The following is a 28,000-nucleotide window of genomic DNA, read 5'->3' as shown; positions in this document are numbered from 1 at the left end:
GCAACCGAGCTATTTCGCCTCGATATTGTATTTATGGATCAATTAAACGATAAATAACTGATCAGGTGAAACAATTTAATTTTTATTATAAATTTTAAAGATTATATATTCGGAATCTATTCACTCTACATGGCGAATTCATTGAGAAATAGGACTATTAAAATCGACGACGGGTGTCATACTGCTGTCATGGGATCGATGGAAAACATAAGTACTATACTAGGGACCTTAAGGTTTCACCAGGGTGGCGTCCTACAGAATGAGTTCGTTATTACTATAATTCCATGAGGACGCGTGAAATGGTCCTGACTGGGATCAATCATTATTTAAAGCCTGGGAGGAGAGGGGCATATTAGAGGGGCTTCCTCGGTTTTCAGGGTGAATCGACGGGGACTCAGTCGTCACCATCAAATTATAAAGTGAGACTAGAAAATTTCAGTTAAAAGCTTTTGAGCAGACTGTCACGACAAAACGATTAGGAATTGAAAACGCCAGTTCATTTTTAAAACTGCATGATTGCGTCCTTGTGGCTAAACGTCTTCAAATCATTTTGCATCGTCTCCCAATTAAAATAACATCTTAAAATGCGGCGAACCACACGTCCTTCTTTATTCTAAACATCCTCCCAGTGTCTATCTCATGGAAACTTGGACAAGCATATGGGGGAAGTTGTTCAACACGTTACAGACCAGCAACATGATGCCACTATTGCATACAAAACTTTATTTCCGTTCGAATTTCAGGATAGCATGGTGCTAGTTTCTCCGAACATAAAAGATAAATAAATAAATAACTTCGACTCAATGAACACGCCTATTGAACTCCACCATTACACTACAATAAATGATACTGAGAAAAATGTTGAATAAGATAATATGAAATCACCAGTTACTGAGTTTAAAAGTTATCAACAATATTTACAGCAAGTATCACGAAACTCTAAGATTCAAATATCATCTTTAAAATATCTAAAATCAATGAGAGTTCGCTCAAATTCGTCTAAACTGTTTCTTCTTTTCGCAGCAGAATATAACAGGTGGAACATATAACATAACAATGCATAGCTACCATAATGTTGTACTGTTTTAAACGATGACGGAGTTCATATCTTGAAGACAAGCCATATTAATACACAATCATTTGGCTCAAATGAAAAGTCGTGTACAAGTTCTTCCTCTGAGATCAGCTCAGAAAACTGTAAAAAAATGTTCAGTATTGGTTTTTTCCTTTTTCCTCGCCCCGATCCCGCGACACGCTGAGCAGGAATTACTTGCTTACTTGCGTGTTTGCAAGATGTCTTATGCCCAAGTATCTGTTTTTCATCTTAATGTTTGATGTAGTTCTTTACTTCCCTTTACATTTTCTTATTATTCTCTCAGCCTTGAAGTTACGAGCCTCTGCTGTTTTTAATAAATAATGAAAATCTTCGTCTTCTTCTGAGAACCCTGACAAAATTCTCTCCAGCCGTTTTAACAGGTCGTGCTTTTTCCTACGTAATTTACGGAAAGAGGACTCTACGACATCCTCTTGGAATCGTACTTTCTTTTTTACTGAATGTTTGCCGCATTCGTCATTGCTTTCATCTCTCAGAGATTTTAACATCTTGCTTATCTTGTCAAAAAATGGTTGGTTCCCCGTGCTGCATTGCTGTTTATTTATTGTTCCTCTCGATCTTGTCTCTCTCAAAGCTACGATAGCCTGACTTATCAAATCAAAGTTCAGATTTGAACTTTTCTTGGAGTGAAAGCCAACATTTCCTGATTCTTCGTCTTTCACTTCTTCTGATTTTACGGAGGCTCTCGACTGTTTCAGTGTGTTAATGATTGCATCGAAAAATTCTCTTCTCTCCTTTGATGTCGAGCTACGGTCCTCATTGATAAGTTCATACAGCTCATTTTCGTTCACATCATTCTTAGCATCCAAGAGAGCATGGTTGATTATACCGATGAAAAAGTTCATGCAGAGGATAGTTAGAGTGAAAAGAAGTAAGAAGGCAAATATTTTGGCGTATATGGTATTAGCTTCTGCAAGTTCAATGATTGATCTAGCTTTGACTCGACCAAGAGCCAGCTCAAGTTGGAAATAAGCTCCTTTTAGCACCGAAGAGTAGCGCTCAGATACAGAGCCAAACATCAAGACACCGAAGTGCAAAAATGCCACAAAGAAAATAACTAAAACAAAGATAAACGAGGACAAAGATCGTGCAGATATCTTCAATGTTTTGGAGAATAGAGCAACATGGCTGTTAAAGCGAATGATTCGCAAGAGCTTGGTAGTGACGATGAAAAATCAGGATACCGAGGACGGCATTTTCCACTTCTTGGCAAGTGATAGCTTCTTGGAAACTTGGATTTGCGTAAATATTTTTATGCACTTTGCCAATGGTCGAAATGACTGTACTCTGTCTTATTATGGACATCACCACGGCAAACAGAGAGAAAACAATTTGGTATATTTCGATCCAGTTCCACATGGACTTGAAATATCGAGAACGATGATTGTAAAGCTTGAAGCTTTCTCTCCCAAAATACGCAAAAAGAGATGCAATGAACAGAAACTTGCAAATCAAATAAAACTGATACGAAGAAGTGTCAGTAGGATCAATTGATAGAATATAAATTTGCATCGAAGGTGTTTTCAGCCCAGATGCTTGAACCTCGTAGAAGTATGTGGCAACACCTAAAGTACTTGCGGATGGACTAAACGTAGAAAACTCTGCGATGACTACTCTGGTTTTTCTGTCAAGCCAACTGTTTTTTTGTAAATCTGTTACTATGCTGAATCCTGTATGGTTCTCATATCCGAGGTCTGCTACAAATCCTCCTCCATGATAATACGAGAACTGTCCCCACTTAGGTTTAGTCTCAGTTTCGTCAACGTGTTGATATCGCCATGGCCTCGGGCAAAGTCGTAGTAACTCGTCATTCCTCGTAGCATTGTCAACAGGCCTCCAGCCTGGTTTATTGTACGCGGTCTTGTCTTCGTTCTCTATCGAGTATCCCTCGAAACATTCTTCGAAAAATTTTTCCAAATAGTTTAGGACTTTACATTGTGCTACATTTTGGAAAAGAAAGGACTATTATCAGGAAGTTTGTTTAGGTACTCATTGTACTCAGCGGTTTGTACCATTTCGCACTTTTAAATAGACATGGACATTTCTGTTATGAAAAATTAAAGATGTTTGTAGAACTCTTAGAATTTACCTACAGGGGAGAGGAATGCCATTCGTTGAACCCAAATTTTACCTTGAATAAAAAACGCAACTTATCCACTGATCACTAACCGTAAGAATGGTGAAAGGCCGAGGGATTCACACTATTATTTCACTATCAGAGTCGGTTATATTTGTGTAACTATAAAGTGGAAAATTAAGTGTGTGTGTGTAAATAGCCTTGTCACTGAGATGCAAAAAGTAAATAGATAAATAAACAAGTAAACAAACAAAAACTTACTCGATTTCACTCTGAATTGCCTTATTCGAGCCATGCCGACAAGAAGAGAGTGTTTATTACCAATGTACATTGTTTGTTTCTCCTCTTGACCGTTGTACCATTTGTCGGAAAACACTCCTGGGATGAAAACTTGCTGTAACCAGTTCCAGTACATAATATTGTTTTTCACCTGAATCAACACAAGATCGTCGGATTAAATATATCCCGTTTGATTTATAGGTTTAGCAGTAGGGATAGATTATTAGAAGTTCAATCCACACAAACGAGTAAGTATTTTTGGGCCCGTTTTTAGAGTATTGTTTCTAATTCGCAAAATTATTTCTATTTCCAACTGCACCCCACTCCCTCAGAAATTAATTTTTATTTATTTATTTCAATGGTGTTTGTGTGAGTTAGCAGCCGCTTTCTAAATCTCCTCTTTAAACCCTGCAACTCCCATAAGTGATTAACATAGAAAATTTTCCCATGATATCCATACATTGTTCAGTAAACAGGTAATGAGAATGCTCAAACTTATCATGAAGAAGTTGATGCTTTGATCTAATGCCAAAGTCTTGTAAGTAATTAACGAGAAATGTGTAGCAGCTAGATGGGAGAATTAACAAATTGTTCTTGGGAGTTCAAGGGTGATAGAATGTCTATCTTTTTATGGGATTATACTACTTCGCTTGAGTTTGAGGATGCACACTGCAAAGTCTCTTGTTCCCTCTCTGTCACATGAAATTCTTGCTCAAAGCGTCAATCACCAGAGCGAAAAATGCCTTAGCTAATCCCTGAATTGTCTGTAAACATTTTTTCCAGTTCTTGAGGAGGCTGGCAAAGTCAATGTTACCCCTTGTATACTCAATTTTGACCCCCACATAGGAATAAAGGTTGTAAGATAAATCAAACACGGAAATCTCAGTAATGGATTAATCAAAATAAAAGAAAAAACCTTTACTCACCTTGTTCAAGTTTGGTAGTCCATCTCGAATTGATTTCGTCATCATGTACCGATGGTCATTTTTGTTTCCATAGCACACTACCATTAGCAAGAAAACGAAGACCAAGTATATAACCACCTCTGTGAAGTAACGTGTCAGGTTCTTTTTCTTAGCTTGTCTTCTCCTCATCTTTTCCACTTCAGATAATTGCAGTGGCCAAAACTTTTGTTTAGAGTAGCCAGTCTTTACTTGCTGAGGGCTTTCAGAGGCATGTACTTTTGATCTCTTTCCTTTTATCCTTAAAATGGCCGCGATAGTTAAAGCTGTGAAGAACACCTTTACTGGTTCCTTGATTGTTACGTCCTGGGCAAATGAGATAAGCATCGAAGACAGCCACTGCTCGCTGACACTCTTTTCCCAAATTAGGCTGTAGAAGATTGAAAACGCAGCCGAAACAGTACAAGAACAGAACAGCAAAAGCCAAGCGATATCAGTGATCAGGGTACCTTTATCACAGTAGCCGTTGTTGGTTGCAGACTTTTCAGCTCCTTTCCGAAAAAGTAACGCTATGACAATGTTTATGGGTGCAGCAACAAGTATGCTTTCAATGCCAGTCACAATTTGTCTCCACGACATTTTAAGCGGTCCAACTTGAATAGGCTGTTCATAATTTCCTTCTAAATTATAGAACATCGCGTTAGCAAACATGGCTGTCAAAAGCACTGACAGACAGCAAGAAAGCCGTTGTACTCTTGTAAAGCGGCTTCTTCGTAGCTTCGCTGCAACTGAAATCCAAATATGCCACTCCGCGAGGCCTCTACTCCAACGTCTTGCAACTTCACTGCCAAAATCCAATTGATTTGAGTTCTTGTAAACTGTTCGCTCGATGCGCCCGTCTCCCCGCTCAAGAGCAAACCACTGACTCGCCATAAATGTCCAGGACTGGTGAGATTGTGCGTCCCGAATCAGAATTTCCTCTAGAAACCACGAAGGATTATCTCCAAAATTATCATGACCAATCTGTAGTTCTTGAATAGAACCAAGTGATTTGTTAACATAAAGTACAAAAACATCGGAATTACCTCGAGAGAATAACATATTAACTGCACCAGGCTCTTCTTGGCTGAGATGAAGAATGCCACTCTTTCCTTCAGAACCGTAAATCTCCAAAGCAACATGAGCAGTCGTGCCCGAGTTTTTCCAGGCCCCGGTAGTAATCACTATTTCGTATTCATATGTACTATTTGGAGAGGATGGAAGGTGGATCTGTAATTCTCTCTAGAAAAAAAAAAAACATGATAAAGCATGAGTTATTTACATGGCTAGCTAATTCATATTCTTCATTAGGTTTTCTGTTCCATTCCAAAAATACATAATGAATCCTGAAGACGGTTTAATCTAATCGACTATTAATTCCCAATAAACAAATTCATCTCAAGAAACCTTTAGAGCAAATAATGAAAGAAGTTGGTATCTTGATCTATTAGAAAATGTTTAGGACTTATTTACAAGAAAATGTGTAGCAGCTCGAGGTGGGAATTAACAATCAGATCTTGAGAGTAAACAGTTATACAGTGTACTGGAGAGAAAACCTCGCTAAAACAATAGTCACAAGCAAAGTCTGGTTTTATACTTACATTTTTTGCGTCTTCCATGTCGAATTTCCTTACGATAACTAGTGCAGACATATAACACAATAAAATCACCGCTACAGCCACAATTACTGCAATATTTCCATTCTCTGGTAACTGCTGGAATTCGACTAGAACCTTGTCAAAGTCAATAGGATTCGGTTCAACTAAAAGACTTCCTCCAAATGATGTCAAATGATTGCAGCTACAACTTATAAATCCATCTGATGCTGCTAAAACCTGGAATTACAATATACGGAAGATGTAAATAATAAAAATTATCATTGTGGCTGCCACTTCTAATCAATCTCTATCTTTCCTTTTTAGGAAGCTTTCCGTGTTGCTTTCGCTTTTGCTGGTTATCAAATTTATTCGTCTTTTTACGATAACCGGAACCAACGGAAAATGTTATCGAATCAAAGTTGGCTTGAATGCAATGAGAAGCCTAGTGAGTAAAGATTACTACCATACCGCAGTAATTTTGCCAACATTACTCAGGATGGAACGAAGTATCTAAAATGTGTTGAAAGCAATGCCAAATTATAGCAACAAAATATTTGTCCTAAAATATTTAAGAGCGGCCGTCTGTAAATATAACCAGGAGGTGTGGAATATAAAAAAAATCGAAAGTCCCCAAGATTTGCCAGAATATAGGTCTGGATGCACTATTTCTAGAAAAAATACTTTGAGTTCAATTGCATTCTAATTTTTCGCGAACGTCGGCAAAGTCGGTCCGGTTTTGTGGCTCTCACGTTAGCTTCACGGGGTTAAGACAACCATTTGAGCGTCGCTTGAAAATAAAGAAAACAGTAAATGTGACCAACTATTCTCCTAATGAAAAAAACATGTATTATTTACAAACAGTCTGAAGTGTTCTTTGTTTGATTCGGTCGCAATCAAAAGTTTTGGGGAGTTTTTGGTTTTTTCGAATATTTCACTCATTTTGGCGGGAAAAATGGCAAACTTAAGAGGGGAAAATCGCACCTTGGTAAGTGGGATGGGGTTATATCAAGTTAGTCCAGCGAAAGAACAAGCTTTCTTCTTTAAACAACTCCAGTAAAAATTTTCGGATACATAAACTACGAAATTGTAGGACCCCAAACAAAAGTGACTAAGATGTCAAAACGCGCCATTCTTTGTCACGCAATTAGAGGTGAAAAATAAAAAAATACGCACGTGGAAAAGACAACAGGCCGCTTTGGGAGCGAAATATCACTACCAATCTGAGTAAAAAGCTAACTTTGATTAACATTTGTCGTTTCGGCTGCTCAGGTTATTTGAGATCTAACATTTTAGCAGTTATTTTCGAAACAAAACAAGCCAAAATGCACCATCGTCCAGTTCGAAGCGGCCGAGGACGAATACAAACTGTAAAATAAATGTGTTTGCCAAAATTACACTTTGTTTTGAGTATTGTCTATAAATTTGTACCTACTATGCATCAGCGCCAGATATTGATTGTGTATTCGCTGCTGTGACCACCCTCCGCTGTCTCAAAATGTTCAGAAAGGATTGCGTGACAGGCAGACCCACAAGTCCTGGGCCACAATTACAAGAGCACGTGTCTTTACCACAAACATTGGCACTCTTCCCTTATATTCAGTATTATTTCTTTGGGAACGCTGAATTATGCTTGAACGCTCTTGGGGGGACTCGCATATGAAAATGCTTGTAATAACTAAAAGCAAGTCTTTATCCGCTGTCGTCACTATGGTCAACAACTTGATTTTCTCATACTTTTATTAATTAATGCAGGAAAAATAATTCGGGGAAAAAAAACTGAAGCAAAACTACATGTACTAGGCCTTCAGTAACCATCATTAGGTACCTTCTCGAGTTATCTTATTGTTTCTACGCTACATAACGTCTACAGAATCAATAAGAAATCGTGAGAAATATTGAGATGTTACCTGCCCTAGCGAGAAGAAGATCTGCCTCCGTTTTCAAAGTTGAATCAAAGCAGTCATAGAACTTCAGGTGACTCTCGATGTTTCCTTTGCAGGTTTCTATCGCCTCACATAAAGTATTTGTCGGGTTAGAACCACTGCATCCACAAGGCCCTCCAACAATTTCAGAGTAGCCACAGATTGCCATTACATGTACAGAACTTTGCAAAAGCGCACCGTGGTACATATTATCTACGCAGCAGTAGTCTGATTGTGTGTCACTCGTAAAGACGTTCATTTTATTTGTGTATAAAGAAAGTGTCAAAGTGATTGTCTCAGTTATTGCATGCTAAGCGCTAGATGGTTGGTCATGATTCCCAGACACTTGTACACAGGACAATACCTATCTGCCTAAACCTTCTCCTATCTAACAATGTGGGAAGCTTACAGCTTCAAAAGTAGAACAACGTTACAAGCAAAAACACGATAACATGACAAGTAAACAATGTGTTCCTACACCAATAAAGATGTAGAAAACTGCCACTGATTAGATAAGCTTTGAAAGCTTATCTGATGAAGTCTGAAAAATAATGGCATCAGATTAGTGAATGGAAAAGAGGAGGCGGTGCCCTTGCCGCATGTCACGCAATCCTTACAGAACATTTAGATCAGCGGAGGGCAGTTAACGGTTGCGGCTTTTGAAGCGAATACAAAATCCTTGTTTCTGCACTAATGAAGATGTTACAGACCACTGATGAGATAAGCTTTGAGAGCTTATTTTATGAAGCCTATAAAATGTCAATAGATTAATGAATGAAAAAGAGGAGGGGGGTGAATAAAGGGAAAAATTCCCCCCAAAAGTATTCAAGCATAATTCAACGTTGCTAGACGAAAAAAAAAACTGAATATTGAGGAAGAGTGCTAGTATTTGGGGTGAAGACGCGTTCTCTTCCACTTGTAGCCCAGGACTCGAGCCCTCCTTTCACGCAATCCTTAGTGAACATTTCGAGACAGCGGAGGGCATTTCACGCGGCGAATACAGACAATCAATATTTGGCGCTGATGCATGATATGTACAAATTTATAAACAATACTCAAATCAAAGTGTAAATATGGCAAACATATCTATTTTACAGTTTCTATCTGTCCTTGGCCGCTTCGAACTGGACGATGTTGCATTTTGACTTGTTTTGTCTCGATCATAATTAGCGTTTTATTCAGACTGGTAACGATATTTGCTCCCAAAGCGGCCTGTTGTTTTTCTACGTGCGTATTGTTGATTTTTCACCTCCAATTGCGTGACAAGGAATGGTGCGTTTTGATCTTTGAGTCACTTTTGTTTGGGGTCCTAGAATTTCGTAGTTTGAGTAGCCCAAAAACTTTATTGGAGTTATTTGAAGACTAAACCTTGTTCTTTTGCTGGACTAACTTGATATAACCCCATGCCATGTACCAAGGTGCGATTTTACCCTTTTAAGTTTGGCATTTTTTTGTCCGCCAAAATGAGGGAAATATTGGAAAAAGCCAAAAACTCCCCAAAACTTTAGATCGCGATGGAATCAAACAAAGAACACTCCAGACTGTTTTTAAATAATACGTGTTCTTTTCATTAGGAAAATATTTGTTCACATGTACTGTTTTGTTTATTTTCAAGCGACGTTCAAATAATGGTTGTCTAAACCTCGTGAAGCTGACGTGAGAGCCACAAAATCAGGATTTTGCCCCAGTTCGCGAAAAATAAAAATGCAATTGAACTCAAAGTATTTTTTTCTAGAAATAGTTCGTCCATACCTGTATTCTGGCAAAGCTTGGAGACTTTCGATTTTTTGATATTGCACACCTCCGGGCGATATTTACGGACGGCCGCTCTTAACTTTACGCCTACCCGACAGCCAGATGATATCCACTTTTCAAATTTTTCTGACCAGTAAACACAACTGCCTAAGGTCATCTTTAGAGTATAGTTCTGATCTGTTGTGGAATTATAAACTGGTATCACAGGGATATTTTCACCCTTGGGTGGGGTGGGTGGTGGATCTTTGACTTCGACGCAGGAACGCTTCCCTCGCCTTTCTCTAACACAAGATCTTTTCTGTCTTTTGTGAGGTAAGTTCTCTGTGGCGTTGACATTTTTTACACCAAGAAAGTATTTTCCCGAATGCTGTGCCAGTACTTGTATCGGTGCATGTGGATTCAAGGAGCAGACTGCTTGTCCTTGACTTTCGCCATGCGCACTTAGCATCCAAACACACTTTTTGTCTTGAGAGATTGTGGCATTGAGGTCGTGGTCTTGAGATGTTGGCCGCTGACCATAACGCATATAGACAAACAGATATAGGGTTGGGTCTTGAGCTTTCATTTCCAGGATCAGCAAGGTGTTTTCATATTTGACGTTTATCTCGTGGAAGCGTATATCATTATTCTTCGTGAAATACCATGACTTCTTTAGAGAGTCTTTTTGAAGTTTCGGAGGCGTAACGATGACAATGTCTTCTGCGAGATTTGATACTTTAATAAGCTCGCTGTCGTTGTTTTTCAACTTCAGGGTTACAACATCAGAGTCAACTCGCTCCTTTGTGTCGTCCCAAGTGTAAGGGTTGTAAGAGAATGAGAGCATCTAAAAAAAAGAATAACAACATTTAGATTTTCGTTTGTTTGTTTGTTTGTTTTTACAAGGTATTTGGTCGTACTATTAAACGTAAGCTAATGCACTGATGAGGTTCAGAAGGCCGAAACAGTACTGTCTGCAGTTAGATATAGCTCTTTGGCATAATAAAGCTTTCCTTTCATGTCTGAATATAGCACTCCACTAGGATGGGTCATGTCATGCAATTGCGCGATGCTCACTGTTTACTAGTTTAAGCACTCTGGCATTGCCTTGGTGATACCGAAACAGGCTTGTAGGGATAAAAACGTAGTCGTCATATTTTTCTACTAAACATATATATATATATATATATATATATATATATATATATATATATATATAACTAACTGCAGACAGTACTGTTTCGGCCTTCTGGGCCTCATCAGTGCAGTGCTAATGCTAGGATGGGGGAGAACCGAGACGGTCACCCCAAACGACCCAACCTTTGTGGTATCGTCTAAGCCATGCCAGAGTGCTCAAACTAGAGTAAACCAGTGTGGTAGGAAAAAGGCAAGTAAACTACAAGTACATCCCTACAAGCCTGTTTCGTGGTCGCCCACTCATCAGGGGATTTAATGAGAATAAACTTTACCATTGCTTATATACAATATAATTTGCATGATCTAACTAGTCTAATTTATGCAGCGCGAAATTGACAGTTTAGTTGTTGCGTAGGAGGGCTTTGCTTCTGTGGCGGCATGAAGACACGAGTTCATTACGTTTGTTTAGTGTTGATAGTTCGGGCCGGTAGATGATTAGGAATTTTTCTTTGAGGCGGAGGTTGCATCTTTTAGTTGAGCTGTTATACGGTGAGTGCGATGAGAGAATGCGCCAGGATGAACTCGTGTCTTCATGCCGCCACAGAAGCAAAGCCCTCCTACGCAACAACTAAACTGTCAATTTCGCGCTGCATAAATTAGACTAGTTAGATCATGCAAATTATATTGTATATAAGCAATGGTAAAGTTTATTCTCATTAAATCCCCTGATGAGTGGGCGACCACGAAACAGGCTTGTAGGGATGAACTTGTAGTTTACTTGTCTTTTTCCTACCACAATATATACTTCGCTCTACTTCTATGTATTGAGCACTGTTCTACGAAAATCAAGTCACACTTTATATATATATACTCTGTACTATTTCGTTGCGGTGAATGGATTTCAAAGAGCGCTCAACTCTTGGAGGAGCATTGTGTATTAAATCAAACCAGTTCAGAACTTCAAGAGTGATTCATCGCTTTATTGCTGCGACAGTCTTGTTTCGTATGGTCTAAGGTTGACGACACTCATCAGGCAACATCAACGAATGACCGTTACATTTGGATACTGGCAGTTAAATTCAGATATTGTTGCTATGGTGCTTTCTATTTTGTTGTGCGCGCTAAATAAAGGTTTTTAAGTACGTATCTATCCCTATGGGGGCACGAGGATGCTAACTCATTAGGTTTTTTAAGGGTGCATAAATCTTTCCTGCAGATAATTACAAATTTTTCATAAAGACACAGACTGCATTTTTTGTTGACATTGCTGTAAGTTTTGCACTTTCTGATTACTTTCCACTTCGTGCTGAAAGGTATTTTGGCTTCTTTCAATTTCCATACGTGCTTTGATAGTTCAGTGGCGTTTCTTTTCTTGGCGTAACGGAAGGATGCTTTGTGGTTCCTGTAACGCTCTTTGAAGTTTGTTGCAAATCCGACGAGGGATTCTATTGTTGTGTCGTAGGTTCCGTTCTTGAGTTCAAAGGTTACGTCTAGGAAGCGAACGGTGTTTTGTTCGCCTCGATCGTGATTTTTAGTTCATTCCATTTAAAAACATTGGTCACTTGCTGTTTGATTTTGTCAATTTCCCTTGGTGCAGCTTTACAGACTGCTAGACCATCGTCACGGTAGAGCCCTACTTGGTCTTGGAAACCGGCGGTGATACAGAATTTGTTTAATTGAAATTAGCCTGTATCCGTAATTGGATCCTCCTTTGTTATCAGCTAAGTTGACTTCGGTCGTGTATCTTTAATAGATCCTTAGTTGGATTTCATATTGGGTTATAGGCTTCCCCTGCCCGGTCACCTTGAAAAGTTAAATTTCCCGGGAGACCACGTCTCCGATCACGTAAATCACGTCTTTGATTGCCGTTTTGCCAGCATCGTTGTCCTGATAGCGCAGTGGTCATCACACCTGACTAGTAACAGGAGGCACGTAGGTTCAAATCCCGCCCAGGGCAGATATTCTTTTCAAACATTTATTTTATTTTTAAGTATGATTACTTGGGGTGTACAGGGTCAGGGTTTCCCTCGCATACAGAATATATATATATATATATATATATATATATATATATATATATATATTCTGTATGCATATATATATATATATTCTGTATGCAATATATATATATATATATATATACATATATATATATGTGTGGTAGGCGAAAAAAAAAATACATATACATCCCTACAGACCTATTTCGTGGCTGCCCACTCATCAGGGGATTTTAATGGCAGAATAATGCGGTACCATCGCTTTTATACTAATTGCTAATTAACATGTTTATGCATAGAAAAGCAATCGAAGCCTACAACCACTCCGCTCTATGTCCACAGCAAATCTAACCACCCCCTCTGCATTAAAAAGAACATCCCTGAGGTTATTAACAAAAGATTATCTGAAATCTCATCAGACGAGGAAGCCTTCAAAGAAGCAGCACCACCCTACCAAGAAGCGTGAAAGAAAAGCGGTCATCCATACACCCTTAGACTCACCCCACCACAGCAGCCACCAGAATCTACCACTAACAGGAAAAAGAGACATAGGAACATAATTTGGTTCAACCCACCAATTAGTAAACATGTTCAAACCAACACAGGAAGAGAATTTCGAAAGTTGATCGAGAAATGCTTGAAAAGAATACTTGCCCGATTAGGCTAGAAATACATCGAGTCTGCGTTTACGGCATGAATGCCTACCTGAGCATCTACAAAACTTGTTTTATTCACTCCGGTGATCATCAATTGGCTATCAGACGGTAACTTAAACCGCCCTTTTCCTGCTTTTATTTCCAGTCCTGAAAGTCTTTGAAGGCTATATCTTCCAAGTGTCATAGACAATTGACCTGCTGTGATTGATATCGCTTTTTCATCAGGGACAGTCAAGGTCAACACTGAGTCTGCAACGTTCTCGAGGACCTTCATAGAAATCTTTACCAACATCTTACCCTGTAGAAATGACATAAATAAACGTAGAATATAAGCCCATTATGAGTCGTCAAAAGTTTGAAACAAAATAGTTCGGAGTCTGATTGAAGGAGGGAGTGACAATGAAGTAAATAGCAATCCGCTGCGGACCATTTACCGATGAATGAATTAAAAAGTAATGACCATAGGGTGAAAAGAGAGAAAAGAAGGATTTGGTCGCATACGCAGATACGTAAAAAAGAAAGTTTAGTTTATTAGTAGACTTTTCGACACCATCTAAACCTACATTACAATACCTGTTCTTGAAAACTTGATTCTGAATCCTCTGAAGCAATCACTGCTGCTGCCTTCAAAACGCTATTTAAACATAAAGCCAAGTTTTTCGCTGACTCAATTGCCAGCTGTAGGTCTGCAATGTCTTTTTCCTGGGCAAGAGACCTTAGGAGGTACGTCATTGAACGGACCGCAGACAGGGAGATATTCTGTGGAGTGCAAATTAAATTGAGCGGCTGAAGTTGGTTTATATTTTAGGTTTTGTTCTCATTGACCTTTGGAGAGATGTTCTGCGATGAACTAGCAAATGTAAGTTTAAAATTATAATAACTAGGCATGAAATGCTTTTTTATGTGTTGTCTTTCATTTTGTTTAATCTTTGTTGTTGTTGCTGTTGGGTTTTGAAAAATGTCGACATAGCGACCAAAGTTATTCAAACATTAGTATATTGTGCATACCACTCCCCTATTTTTGTCCCATGAAAAGCAATATTATGTAACCTACCAGTGACACGTAGCTCACTTTATCCAAAACCTGAAGAGCAGAACCGATAACTGATGAGCTTTGAAGCAGGTCCAAGACATTTTTCGCTTCCAACGAAGAAATTTTTTCAACGATGTAGTCCATTACCTTGAAAGTGACAAACATGTACAACTGAATATCATTTTAGGCAGGAAAGAATCAAGCAAATAAACTATATCCCACACCTGAGGCTCATTCCCAAGGAAATCCTTCTGAAGGTAAATTTAGACTCAGGTCACCCGATGATAATGCTACTGACACCCATCAAAGTTTTATATGCATTGGATTGGTCCTAAGACAAGTTCGAATATACGTCCGAGCCGAAACTAAGGAATGTGTGTGGGTGATTTACGCTAATGGAATTTTTTTTAAAGTCCATTTTGAAGACGTTGAAAATACTCGTTTGAATTCAATTTAAGGCTGTAAAGAGTTATCTATTTTATTCATAAGAAGCCCTTTTGGTATGCCCAAATGTTCAGACGCAAAAACAATGGAAAGAAGACATAACAAACGTAGCCATGATTCTTGAGCATCAAAAATATTAGATATTAGAAATGTAATCCTCTGACTTGCTAAAAAAAATATGCTTATTCACTTAATATAATACATTTGTTTGTTATTGGAAAGTTAATGTTTCGATTTTTGTTTTCAATCATGATGAACTTGATTTGTTTCACTATTTAAGTTTGCATTAGTCTTCTAAAACTACCATGTATCTCTCCTTCAAACTCATTGAAGTTTCTTGCAAAACTGATTGTAGGACAGAGTTCGCAATTAGCGCCGCTTTTCTCAGGTTTCCATTATTGATGAATTTATTGAATAAACTGTCATCTGCTGTGAGAAGGTTTATGATACCATCTGGCTTTACTTGCTGAAGTGGCTTGATCTGAAAAATTCAAAAGCAGGTATCGACTTGGTTACATGCCTTGTTGAAATGGCTTGCTCTGAAGAAAGTCAAAAGCAGGTATCGACTTGGTTACATGCCTAAAGAGAGTTTGACAGCATAACTAACCATCATTCCACGAGTGCGTGTTGGATATGAGATGATAGGGTAATTGTGAAGAAGAGCTCCCCAAAAAACCTGTCGGCCGACAGTCGGCCGACTGTCGGCCGACAGTTGACCGACAGGCGGCCGACAGTCTACCGACAGGTTAAGAAAAAAGAAAAATTGTGTAAAAAACGAACAGTTAACGTGACATAACAATCCGTAATGGTGATGTATGACTCGACAGACTTCACCTACTTACCGATCGACGGCAAAGTTGGTAGTATGTAAAGAAACGTTTCTTCCAAAATGTTATCAGATGCGTATAGGATATATCACTTGCGTAATTTACAACACACCAGACAATCTAAGAATCGCATAGGAAGATAATTTAATCGAAAACTCGGCCAAAAACTCTGAAAACCATAAGCTACGTATCAATACAAACACTTTCGTTCCAATCGCCCAACAATGCAACGCGGCCTCTTATGGTATGTTAAGTATGTATGTATGTGAAATATCTTGTATATTTCACCACGCACAAAACGGCTCCTTAGGAGCCACCAAATCTTGAAAGTCAATTGTCAACGTATTAAACATGTTGGATGTTGTATCAAGCGAGGCACGATTCTACGAGTGAAATATCGGATCACTCAACGTTTCTGGTAAACCAGACCAAAAACTCTTGATCTAAAACGACCACGATACCTCGTTTTGCCACTCTGCGACAAACGCAAATTAAAAAATTAATAATTTAAACCCATATGCTTTTGTAACGGCAAACTTAGAATCCCTAACATTGTGTGATCGTTTCACGGACAAGCTACCGACAAGGTACCGACAGGTTACCGACACATTACCAACAGTCGGCCGACTGTCGGCCGACTGGCGGCCGACAGGTAGCCTATATTTCAGGCAAAACCTGTCGGCCGACAGACGACCAACAGTCGGCCGACAGACGACCAACTGTCGGCCGACAGACGACCAACTGTCGGCCGACAGTCGGCCGACAGTCGGCCGACAGTTGGTCGTCTGTCGGCCGACTGTCGGCCGACAGCTTTTTTGGGGAGCTCTTCTTCACAATTACCGATGATAGATAGACAACGAGGCACGTAGCACCGTGTTGGCTATAATCATCTCATATCCAACAACCGCGAGTGGAAGAGTTGTTTTATTTAAATTATAAAAAAAAACATCCTCAGATATTAGGCCCGCTTCTAACGTATTTTGAATTCTCGATGTGTGCACTGCCACATTAGCGGTCAATTTTTTACTGGGGTAGACAATTGAGAGTTGACTAGACGAGACAAATTTACGCTACCCACTTCCCCGAAGCGGCTAAATCAGCGTTTAATTTTCCCTTGGGGTACTCCGATGACAATCTATCTTTCGTGTGCAAATATGCGCTACCTACTCTTCCAAAATAACTGAATTGTGATGCCAAAATTTTTTTTTTCCGATTAGTCACGAACTTTTTCGCGTCGCTTCGGCCAAAGTCCCTCAGCGCTACAAAGAACAAAAGGACTATTGTTTACTACTTAATGTGTGAATTTGAGCCGGAACAATAGACCATTTCTTGATACGTGTGCCAAACTTAGAGAGTTAAATACATGTGAAGTACGACGTTTGAATCAATTAAATTCGACAGTTTTACATTAAATGCGACTTTTTCTGTATTTGCAACTGAAACAGTCGAAGACTCGACTTAGGTTCGACTATTGATTCAAACGTCGCATCTCACATGTGCCGAACTTAATGAGTGAATTATAGGATATTTAGGCAGAGCCCCATACCCATGGAATATGGTCAACATCTTTTCCTTTGGTTGTCACGTGACTGAGCGAGCGTACGTACGTACGTACGTAAGTAAGTGCCCTCTATCATGTATGCTATCACGAAAGTACTAAATGATCAAATTTGAAAATATGGCGTCCGCGCGGCCGAACCTCAAAATTCACCCGCCTCTTGGTCAGCTCAATTGGTAGAGCGCCGGACTGTTGTGCGAGAGGTCGTGAGTTCAAATCCGACCGGATCAACACTCATAGTCTTTAAATAACTGAGAAGAAAGTGATGCCTTTGTAATAATACCTGCAAATGGCTAGACTTTCTAGTCTTCTCGGATAGGGACGATAAACAGAGGTCCCATCTCACCAGCCCTTGTATGTCATAAAAAAAACCCCACACACTGTTCGAAAAGAGTAGGGCACCTAGTGCCCTGTGTTTTGGTCTATCTTTGTGAAGTGTCTATCAAATTGATGGGGGGTACTGCGCCTTTGAATATTGTATAGAAAGGGCGCAATATAAATAAGGAATTCATTCATTCATTTTGAAATATGATCCACATGCCCATTTGCACACAACTGAAAATATTCATCGATTTGTATCTTTCATTTTGATTTTTTAGTTAAAACGTAATATGCACATATCGCTTTTCTCGTCGGAAATAAGTTCTTTAATTAGTCTTCTTTCGCTGGAGCTTGTTTTTTGGAAAAGATGCTTTTTAAAAAATTACTGCGCATTCTGTTTGCTTTCTTGGTTTCTCCAAAATTTTAACTTTTCACAGGCACGTGTTACACGTAAGTGCCAATGGGGGTTAATCTATACTAAATGGATTTTTGGCTTAAATTTTAATATATGTTAAAGATATTTTGCAAAATTTTCACTTTTTAGTGGGAGCTTCGTTTTTAGGCACGGCTAAATCTATATATTATGATTCATTTATTACCCACAAACCGCCAGGAATTCTGTTTATGCCATGCTGGAAAAAGCCAAAACAGCACAAAAAAATGGCGGGAGACGAAGGAATTCGAAGTTCTTGCTTTTCAAAGACAATATATAGTTGTTTCAGGTGCGGTAATTACTTTTCAGGTGTTCGGTTTTTGAAAACGAAGAGGGCACTCCTGGGTGGAAAGTAGGAAAATCTGTGGCATATTGCGATTCTTGTTTGAATGAAATGATGGGACGTGAATCAAGTCAGATTATCATGACGAAAAGCAAAGATGACGAAGCAAAAACAAAGAGCAAAACAAAAGCATCAGTTAATTAATTGAGCAAACGCTCACTCAGGGAAGTCTTCGTCACGGTCTAGCAAATATGTGGTGCGCCCGGATATATTGACAGCGAACAGAGTTAAATTCAACAGAGTTGAATTTAAGAAATGGTAAACACCACAGCGTACACTATTGAGTTATGGATGCACGCGGGAGGTTGCTAAGCACAAAAGATGCGTAAGAGTCGCTCGAGGCGATAGCCGAGAGCGACTCTAGCTTCTTGAATGCTTAGCAAACCTCCCAAGTGCATCCATAACTCAATAGTGTACGCTGTGGTGTTTACCATTTGTTTTATAACATAACATTGATACTTTGTAGCTAAAGAGTTCCCTTTTATTTAACAAATCTTACGCGACCAGAAAAAACAAGCATGCGCGGAAAAATAGTCTTTGTATTTGCTCACGTCAGCAGCGTACACCCATGGGCAAATGGGGGACGCTAAATTGACCAATCAGAGCGCGCGCTTTACTTTGGTTATGTTATAATTGACTTTGAATTAAATGCCGGATTTAACTATTTTAGTCGACTATAATAGGAGTTAAGTTCGGCACATGTGAAATTCGACATTTGAACCGGGCCTTAGACAAATCTTCTCGATTGTATTTTGTAAGAAACCGGTTGTTACAAAGTGCAGATATTAGATTATGGTATATTGGCTCACATACCATAATGCCTAAGTCAATAAAAGGTCTTGAATTGCATTATCCAATGCATGATCCAGTTTTTAATTAACTGAGTTGATGATATAAACTGGTCACCGTAAAGAGTTTTTAAAAACCATCTTGTTACACTCCCCCACTGACGCAGTACCACAGTTTCTTTAGAACTTTACTCTCTTCAAAGAGAATTTGACCTTCTTAATCTAAAATAAAAGCGATTAAAATGAATTCAAGAATTCTCACTTAATCTCTTGCTTGACATTAAGTTAATGGCTATCTGCCTACCTGGACTGTCAAAGGAACTGGGGAAGAAGAAATTCCAACGTTGTCAGTCACTGTAACGTTGAACTTGACAGTAAAGTTATCCGCCTTGTTCCCAGGCGGTATCCAAGAGGCACTTATCGTGTTGCTAGGGCCACAATATAACACACCGTACAGACCGTTCTGTAGCCTGTATTGAAACTTGTAGGACAGAGGGGTGCTGTCACTTTCCCAATCGCTACAGCTCAGATTGAAGTAAGTCTTTTGTAAGATACCGCTTGGCGGAGTGATCGAGCATTCTCCTCCCGTTGGGGGTAATGCCGTGGAAATGTCGTAAGCACTCATTCCCCATACATCGTCCTTAGTTGTAATGAATAATGCCAAGCGGTAATTGTTTCCACCAGTAAGGGAGCCTCCTTTGATAACAATAGTGCTTGAATTCGGTGGTGTACTTGTGATGTTTCTTAAATTATGTTTCCTTTCCCAGGCGATGGAGGCGTTTCGCTCTAATTGCTGGTAGAGTATCCATTCAAAGGAGGATATTTTAGAGCACTGTAATCCCCGACACGAAGATTGGACTCCACGTTTAACCAAGGGATTCATTTTAGGTTGGCAGTTAAAGAAACATCTAGAACGAAGCAAAAAAGATCAGACGACCACTCAGTGTAGAAAGGGTTTGACCTCCTGTCGTCGGACGAGAGTATGTTAGTTATGAATTACAGCAGCAACAGTAACTTCGATATAACATGAATAAGTGCACGTGCTAATGAGGTCACTTCAACGACAATAATGGCAGTGTCCGCAACAGCAATATCATTAACAGCAGTAACAAGGCTATAAAAAACGAAGACAGCAGAAGCAACGGAGGATACTAACAAAGCTGAAAAGAAAACAGGGAGCAGAGAACAGCAAGGTCAAGTACAAATAGAGGTATTAACGACTGCAAAAAAAATAACAGAAAAAACAATACGAACAACCTGAAAACAGCAAAAGACAAAGTGAACCCCTAACCTTTGATATATTTTGGGGGGGTCTCCTTCTAACAAATGGATTACTTGATAAACGGTGGAAATGCGAATGTCCTTGGTCACTTCTAGTTTAACTATGTAGGTCTGATTAAGAGACAAAGCTTCCGTGTTTAAGGAAATTGTTTCGCCAGATTCTTTTCCATAATAATTCAGAGCTAACTTGTTTACTGCCGCAAAGAAAGCTTTCTTCGCTTTCCGCTCCAGGTGTTTGCTGGAGTTGTCTGCTGTGATTTTACTATAATGCCAGGTAAAGTTCATTCCTGATCGGTTGCCATGTGCAACTTCCGGGTCATACGACAGTGAGGCATTCAACGTTATGTTTTCCTGGAGTCCTCTGGTTACCTCAGCGCCACCGGAAATGACTGCAACAAGGTCCTGTTTTGTTTTTCTAGACTTATCTTCAGTTTTTGGACCAACTGTCGGCTTTTTCTCTAAATACATGAATGACAAGAAACGTAAACCGGCGGTGTAAAAGTAGGAAAATCTAAGCTTCTCATCATTGCTCAATCAGCAAATGCTTGCACGAAACGGATATTTTGTACTTGTAAGGATCCTGTCAGTTTCATAACAACACAGGTTTTACTGAGTGTGTACAATATCAAACATCGTTAGTGTTACGACGTGCTTAACCTGAAGTGGGCTATGCCAACGGACACTATTGGAATATATTTATATTTTTCCCGAATTTTTAAACAAATACTTAGAACATCCTCATTGTAAATTAACAGTTCCCTAAGTGGAAAAGACTAACAAGCAATGGCTTCTTCGTTAATTGTTACAGTTGCGTAAGTGGTTTTCTACTCAGCAATTGGCTTGATCGCGATACTCGCTGGAGTTAATGTGTAAGCACTTTTGTCTGCACTTTTGGCCGTTATATCCTCTATTGCATAGAGCACCGTTATAAAAGCAAGTCTTGATTCTCGCCATTTATCAGATTACATTTTGTAGATTTGCTTGCCTGATGACGGTTTCTTTGTCGCACTTGCAATTGGGACAGGTTTCCCTCTTATATGAGGACCAGGTGGTAGGTTGTTAGGTGGTTCAACGGACTCCTGGCCGTTAGTCTGTGAAGAGTTTTGTCCATAAGATGAATCCGCTGCGAAAATATTGCAAAATAATAAAATGCAGATGAAGTAAATCATTTAAATAAGAAAACGTATTGCTGTACTTAAAGAAATAGCAGTTGCTGAGGCTAGGAATGCGTTTGAATAGTTTTAACTACTTGTAGAATAAGACATCACGTCCCGAGTATCACATTCGAAGCATGTATAGAAACCGTAAAAAAAAATAACAGTGCTTTAAGAATCTTGAAATATATTTCTTTCTTCGAGCCTCATCAGTCAAAAACCAAAAAAGAAAAATGATGAGACCCGAAGAGCGAAATATATTTCAAGATTCTTAAAGCACTGTTATTTTATTTTTACAGTTTCTATACGTGTGTCGAATGTTATACTGGAGACGTAATGTCTTATTCCACAAGTAGTTCAACGTATTTCTCTGTCCTGAGAATTACTACTATTCAATAAAGCACTGATTAATTTTTGTCAACCACTGCTTTGCGCCTGTAACGAAAAGAACGGGTGTTTTGTTAACAACATCAATTTAATTCCAATCACAATTGATAGTTTGTTTGTTTGCTTTTCTTTAAAAAAAAATAATAAAATGAGAAAATTTATTCATTTCCTCTGGCAATAAAAGAGGCTTTATAGCCTCGCTCTCGAGTATTCCCTAGGTGCATAGTGTTGAGTTCATTTTGTTCTCTGGACATTTTCCATTAAGGAGGACAGAAAATAGGTAATAAATAAAGAGATAAGAATTGATACCTCTAAGCGAGGATGAAACGAATCTGCAATTCGTATGTGTTTGTTTTCTAAAACAATAAATTGGCATGCATCTGATTTGCAGGCATAAATTACAAATTATTCTGTTAAGATAACACACCTCAAAAGAATAAGATTATCTCGCGTTATTTTCCAATGCTCCAGTTGGAGTGACGACTCTTTGCAATTGGAATTGACCACTACAATTAAGGTGGCTGAACACAGTTTTCGCTTTTGCTGTTGCAATTCAGCGCGCGCACAAGGATTGCAAAAAATCAAACTTGCCGTCAATAGAGCAGTCATTTTATTTACTCAACACGAATCCACACTATCTGTGCTATTTTCCTCTATAGTTGGCGCAGTGTATTCAGGGCTTTAATCTTTTATTAAAAAGACATGTTAGAAAAATTAACGGTGCAAAGACACCAGCAATTGTCGGCTTTTTCGTCGTTACCGAGAGAACCCAGTTAAATGCAACGCATGCATGGTAAGGAAAAAAACAATTGGGATTGAATGGAGAATTGTTTTCCGAGAAATATGCCTATTTCTTGAGAACCACTCATTGGAATTTCACGAAATGTGGCACAAAAATACTTTAGGAAATAAGTAACTAGAGTGTTGAAAAAAGTTGTTTTTAACAAAGGAAATTCTAGATAATCGAGTGAACCTTTAACAAGGGATATTTAAATATCTCTCTGTTAAATTGTTAGCAAAGTGGTATTAACTTGTGAGTATAGCTACAAGCTCGTTGCATGCAAATTATAAAGAAAAACTAATGACTAGATTTTCTACAAATGAACAAAACCGATTTTAAAGGCCTGTTTATATTTATTCATGTCGCCACGGAAACGGCACATACGTCAGCTTAGCCATGAAAAAAGCAAAGTTTATGTTGTTAACTTGCTTACTGCCAGTTTCGGCGACCGAGAGATCAAGGGTTTTAAAGAAAGTTATGAAAGAAAAACACAAGTATCAACAATCGTGTTCAGCCACCTTAAGCAGACACCCTCTTAGAGGCCGACACTAAGTCGGGTCCCGAAATGAACGTCCCACTTTTACCTTTATAACGAACCCCTTTTCAGCAGACACCTCTATTATGCGGATGCTGACTCTTAGATAAATTGTACTTTGCTCATTTCCATTGTTAAAAATATATATTAAGTGGACACCGGAATTAATTGACAACGTAGTGTATGTGACTACATCCTCGCGTTTTATCGTGACTGCTTTGCCGTCATGGTTTTGCATTATTACCAACAAGTATTAAAGTTGGAAAGGAAAGGCAATGAGTTGAACTCTGGATAGCTTTGTTAAAAACATGGAACTTCATCACCGTCCAAAGTAACCGTTGAATGTTAATTGTTTAGAAATATTGCGCAGTTTTCTACAACCTTCTATTAAGCAGTCATCATCTATTAAACGGAGACCGAGGAAGGTCTCGAGGGTGTCTGTTTTATTGTATTTTGTTCAATCAGAACAAAAACACTTTTAACATGAAAATTACTAATAACTGGAAGTTTTTATGGCTGCTGTTACTCGTAAGAGTGATTCTAGGTACACAAACCGTAACTAAACCATCCGTTACCTTCCTCTGCTCACAAGGGTGATATTTACACATGTGTATCGTGAAAATATTCATTGAATGGCTGCAAACTTAAGATATCCGTGCAAATGTAAGTGTAAACTTGATCATGGCTGTCAGAAGGTTTATACTTTCTGTGGTAAGTTTGAGAAACGCTAACGTGATAATTTTTTTTTACCCCTAAGTGCTTCCGGTACCTTTTAGTTTACTAGCTATCGAAAGAAAGATAAAAATAATAGTAATAAAAGTAACAATTATTAAAATAGTAAGCTTGTCTTACCCCTGGGAATTTCACAAATATAATCGCTGTACAAATCTTCACTACAGTCACCAATTACAATCCATGTGCCATTACTAGACACCTTGTATATGTGAGTCACATTGCCGTCACCACTTGGCTGTCCATCTCCCAATTCGCAAATGGTCAGTGGTCTTCCATTCACCCAGGTCCAATTGCCAGCCTTTTTCATTAAACCAATACTCCATCCATGTTTCGAACTATTTCGCCTTTGTATATTGTGAGTGATAAAATTCCATTCTTTGGTTTCAATGGAGACTAGGTCTCCTCCTAGGCTTTGGCAGGCGGCTCTTTTCCAGCCCCAATCACCTTCACGCGTCTCCGCAAATATGTACCAAGAGTTTTCCAAAGATTTCGCGGGACACCCTTCAAAATGATGAAAATGAAAACAAAAATTATTATGATGATGATGATGATAAACAAAGTGTCAATTATGATAAGGATGATAACATAATATAATCACAATCACCATAAAAGACAAAAATAAGTAAGCTAGAAAACGTAGCCTATTCTCGCTTTTCTCATTTTATTCGTATTAAAATTTTTCAACATATGCGGTCTATGTATGATCAGTCTCAATTAATTAAGTACATCCTTCTTCTCTACGGCGTCCGCCATCTCTGAGCTCAGTGATTTTTAAAAAATTATTGCCCTTCACAGATCTGTGGGTTCATACAGTTTTTGTGGTTGGGTTTTCGAATATCGATAGAGTAATCCCTTAGCTGGTCATCCTCTCCCTTTTCCATCTTATCAAGTTAAAAAAAAAGTTAAATGTCAGTAAAAATTTCTCATAAATTTGCAATCGGACATACACAGTTATCAGTATACAGTTGATGCAGGAATGGTTGTCAGAAAAAAAAGAGCAAAAGTGCACGCAACAGTCTCGAAGGATAACCAGGGTGTCCGGTGATCAATGAAGTCTAACAAGTGAAGTAAATAAATAATAGATATGGACAAAAAGGCTAAAAAACAGGAGAGAAATGCCAATATGGGTGTGAATACAAGAGGAACAAATCAAAAGTAACATGGTGTTGCAATTGAATTCGCTCTCCTTAAAGTTTTTACACCGTTTTCATCTTTCATTCGGGTCAATTTTTTTTTGTTTCTGTTTGGTTTGTCATGCACTTTAGAATAAAAAGACATTTTGGTGTATAAGTTCAGCAAATCCGCAATGCTATGTCCTTAAGATGACATTTTCTCAGATTTACCCAAAATTCTGAGGTCAAGGAAACACGACCCAAAAACTACCCACAATACCTTTCAGGGTTATCACGTACTTTTTCCGAAACGCTTTCTTCCGAAACAAATGTATATAATTATCGATCACCGTACAAGCACAAACAAAAATACTTTGATGTGTGTTTTTCAACACATCTTGGAAACACTCACAGGCCTCAGTGAACGCGCGTTCGACAAATGTCGAGAAATGTATCCTTTCGATCGCTTATCCATCAGACACTTAACCCATCGAAAAATTACTTTGGCTCGCGGCGAAGAAAAATAAAGAATAATTCTACGACGATGAAACGTTTTAATGACATATGTCCCCAAATGTTTCATGATTTTAGAAATTTCTTTGTTGTTCAGCTCTGAAATTATACTAAAACAATTTTTCGCCTCAGGTTCAGTGAATATTGTCGAATAATCCCCTCGACTTCGTCTCGGGGATTATTCAACGATATTAACCGCGCCTTCGACGAATAATTGTTAATCATCAACTTAGTTGATAAAACCCAAATCAACTTGTTACTCCCACCAACGCAGCACTAATGTTATTTAGAAACCTACCTATTTAATAACCAATAATTATTCGACGATATTCACCTCGCCTTCGGGGAATAATTGTTAAATAAAAGCTCATGCTATTATTTTACTTATTATACATCGCTGATAACAAGGTTGACTTGCAGCCTAAGCCACCTCCCCTCCCTTCCTCGATCAGAACGGGCTGAAAAAAAAAAGGATAATCAATTGCAAGTGCGAGTTATCATAATTTGAAACCGCTAATGCACACTTACCAGTTTATTCACCGCTTACACATACAAGTTAGGAAAGGCTTTAAATATTCTAAGAGCGATATATTTACCTCTTAGAAAATTTACCATTGAAATAAATTTTTGCTGGAAAAGCTCTAGGCGGAAATGCTTTAGCACATAATGTACTACATGGGTGGGATTTTTCCTTACCCCCAGGAATTTCACAGATGAAGGCATTTTCACCATATTTAGAGATACCGTTAAAAAGGCCTCCATCCATGGATATCTCCGTTGCCGTGTCGTTACCATTTGGCTCAGAGTCTCGCCATTTTGAAATATTTAGTGATGCTCCATTGTTCCAAGTCCAATCCCTGCTGTAATTCTTGTATAAACCAATATGCCACGCAGTAATATTCCAACTATTACGCTTTTGTATCTCATGATTAATAAATTTCCATTCTTCATCGGTTTCGATGGAAACAAGGTATCCTCTGAGATTTCTGCAGACTTTATAGTTTTCTAAATTCCTTCTTCCCCTTCTTGTAAATATGTAGGAAGAATTTTTTAAACGGGTACACAGACTTTCTATGAGAAACATAAATACATGAATGGGTAAAAGAAGACATACCGATGTGTAGATTGTATGGATGATAAGACTAGTAACAATGATGAAAATGGAGACGAAAAATACTTGTTGTATATTCACAGACATTCATTCTTAATAATGATAACGCAGCTATGGTGTTCATGAAAGTACTGGGGAGGAGGGGAAAGAGGTTTGGGCGTTACATGCCCGAATAGGTGTTTTTTTTTTAACCTCAGCTTAACCAGTTTTAAAGGTGAAAGTAAATCTTGATTATGATTCTAAAATAGAGATCATTATAAGAGTGACGATGGGAAGTGTGAGGGATGTGACTTCAATCATTTCCCAGCCCACTACTTGGGCCAAAAGAATGCGGCTCACACTTTTAAATTTAATCACATAAGCGAACTCTTGAGATATTAGTGTCAGGTCACCTCTTGTATCACACGAGGATTGAATGAAATTATTCGCAGAAGTGCATACAAGAGTGTACAAGAATGGCTATTTAGCGCTGATCGATTTCATTTAACAAGCAAATCTTCAACTGGTGCTAAGGCGCCTGTTAAGGGCAGCTACCAGAAACGGAGAAGTTAATTTGTTGAATGATATGACCTCATTAAGATCTTACCTTGGCAGGTGTATCCATCTCCAGTGAATCCAGGATTACAAGAGCAGTTGAATGATCCTTCAGTATTTGTACAAGTGGCGCTGCCCTTGCTGCAGTTATGGGTATTGTTAACACACTCATCGATGTCTGAAATGGAATCAACAGACCATACTCATGCACTGACGTTGCAGGGCAGAGAAAGTGTTCCAATATAAGATCATTACCCTCCGAATGATATTAGGTTACCATTTATGTTGCCTTTGTTTCGGCTAGTTAAGTTCTACAAGCTTTTCTCCTTGATACAACAAAGCATCACTGTCCGATACCTGTGCAGTTGTGTCCGTCGCCACTGAATCCTGGTTTACAAATGCACTTGAATGATCCCTCGGAATTTTTACAAGTGGCAGTTTTATTGCTGCAGTTGTGGCTCTTTTGAGAACACTCGTCAATGTCTGAAATGAAATCAGCAGTCCATATTAATTTTGCTGATAGAGAAGAACGATGAAAATGGGCTGAAAACTGGATTTTCACTCTGAACAAAACCACAGGGTGCCTCTAAACAAAAAAGGGATTTCTAGCCTCACTCTTGATGCAGGCTCGCTAAAACTCTTTCTGACAAAGCCATAA

At 38.7% G+C, this 28,000-nt stretch overlaps 1 protein-coding gene and 1 pseudogene across 3 annotated transcripts in view; one reads left to right on the top strand and one right to left on the bottom strand.

The window, feature by feature from the left end:
• The window catches only part of LOC148736918 (uncharacterized), a 700,731-nt gene that overhangs the window by 437,895 nt on the left and 234,836 nt on the right, over nt 1–28,000 (top strand). The window lies entirely within an intron of this gene.
• On the bottom strand, nt 707–20,957 carry LOC148736929 (polycystin-1-like protein 2; annotated as a pseudogene). The gene is made up of 11 exons (XR_015997235.1): nt 20,491–20,957; nt 19,504–20,107; nt 15,234–15,410; nt 14,507–14,632; nt 14,026–14,211; nt 13,502–13,750; nt 9,778–10,509; nt 6,013–6,246; nt 4,397–5,653; nt 3,453–3,621; nt 707–3,054 (listed from the first exon to the last, which is right to left on the bottom strand). The product of XR_015997235.1 is annotated as a polycystin-1-like protein 2 (transcript).

The sequence above is a fragment of the Stylophora pistillata genome, chromosome 2 (genome assembly GCF_964205215.1).
Source record: "Stylophora pistillata chromosome 2, jaStyPist1.2, whole genome shotgun sequence".
NCBI classification, from domain to species: domain Eukaryota; kingdom Metazoa; phylum Cnidaria; class Anthozoa; order Scleractinia; family Pocilloporidae; genus Stylophora; species Stylophora pistillata.
The sequence above is the reverse complement of the archived record's forward strand: the minus strand, read 5'-3'. Positions and strand labels throughout refer to the sequence as shown.